The following is a 1,840-nucleotide window of genomic DNA, read 5'->3' on the forward strand; positions in this document are numbered from 1 at the left end:
AAAAACACAAAAAGTAAAAAAAATAAAAGAAATCAATAAAAGTGACAACTGTAAAAATAAAATTATGTGAAAAAAATTTGAAAAAAAATGCTGAACAAAGTAAAAAAAAAATCAAATAAAGTGGCAAATGTTAAAATAAAATAAACAAAAAATAGACAAATTTCAATAAAAGTGACTAAAATGTTCTAAAATATATATATATATATATATATTAAAAAAAAAAAGTTAAAAAAAATGCCGAACCAAGTGACAAAAAAGTCAAAAACATTTGCACAATCTGCTTGAAAGAAACCCATATCTTTGTCAGATTTGACCCGAGGGCAACATGAGGGTGAAATAATCCAGATTTTGGTTTATTTCCTTAATCCAGCCGCCTGTCTCTGTTCCCACAGATTATGCATTTGAAGAAATTGAAGCAGAAATAATTGTTATTTTAATATATTTTCTCTTTGTGTCCCAGCAGTTGCCTCTGCTGTCGTCCCGACCCAAGTCCTGTGAAGTCCCCGGCATCAAGTAAGTCTGCCGAACACGCCGAGACGCTCGTCTTCCTGCGTGCCTCACCCCGCGTGATGTCACCTTGCTTTGACAAAATCGCAACATGGACTAGCCCAATATTCAACTCGCAGGGAGTCGCAATAACGGCAAAATACGCATCAAATCATTGTGAATGGAGTACTGTGTCACAGACGTCTCGACCTAAGAATCCGATCCTACAGACTCAAGAAGAAAATCTTTGTTTGGGGGGGGGGATTCAATCTATAGGGAATTGGGCTGGGGCCGGAGGGTCGCTGGTTCAAGTCCCCGCACGGACCAAAGTACGGAGTGCTGCTTAGTAGCTGCTTCTTCACCTCATAGGGACCAAAGTACGGAGAGCTGGAGAGATGCCTCTCACTGCCCAGTGCTCTTGAGCAAGGCACCGTACCCCCCCAAGGCGCTGGTCCAGCACTGGCAGCCCCCCCACACACACACACACACACACACACACACACACACACACACAGTCTGACATCTCTCCAGTTGTGCACGAATAGGTCCTGAGCATGTGTGATTACTAACAGTATAAGTTATTAAATTAATTAAATTAGTCGACTAATCTGGGGTTTTGGTTTTAAACACTAGGCATAGTTTGCTATAAATGAGGTTTATTGACCATAAATTCCCCAAATAACTGTAAAACTAAAGTGAATAAGTTAGTATTACGTAGTGTTGAAAACGTCCAAAAAAGTGACAAACGTCAAGAAAAATAAAACTTCAAAAAATGGGACAACAACATAAGAAAAAGTTAAAATCATTGATGAAAAAAAAAAAAAAGTGTTGATTTTCAGTGTAAAACAGCTTTTAATGCTCTCTTCTCTCCATTGAAGCCTCTCTGTGTTTGGTATTGCCAATTTGTTTTGTTTAATGGTCAAAAAATCGTGGCAGAGAACCGTTATTCACATTTTCCCCCGAATCCTGCAGGCCTGATCCCAGCTAGACCTGACCCCCCTCTCTGTTTCCACCCCAGCGTCTTCACGTCTCCGGAGCAGCCGTCCACGCCGTCTCACGGCATCCCGTCGGCGCTCAACACCGGCGGCTCGCTGCCCGACCTGTCCAGCCTCCACTTCCCCTCCCCGCTGCCCACGCCGCTGGACCAGGACGAGCCGGGCTACCCGGGATCCTCCTCTCTGAGCGGGGGGGGCAGCACGGGGAACCTGGCGTCCACGCTCACTCAGCTGGGCATCAACGCCGCCAACGCGCAGGGAGGAAACGGCAGCTTCCACCACCACACCACAGGTGGTCTGTCTGTGTGTGTGTGTGTGTGTGTGTGTGTGTGTGTGTGTGTGTGTGTGTGTGTGTGTGT

Source organism: Etheostoma cragini, chromosome 6 (assembly GCF_013103735.1).
Source record: "Etheostoma cragini isolate CJK2018 chromosome 6, CSU_Ecrag_1.0, whole genome shotgun sequence".
In the NCBI taxonomy this organism is placed as follows: Eukaryota; Metazoa; Chordata; class Actinopteri; order Perciformes; family Percidae; genus Etheostoma; species Etheostoma cragini.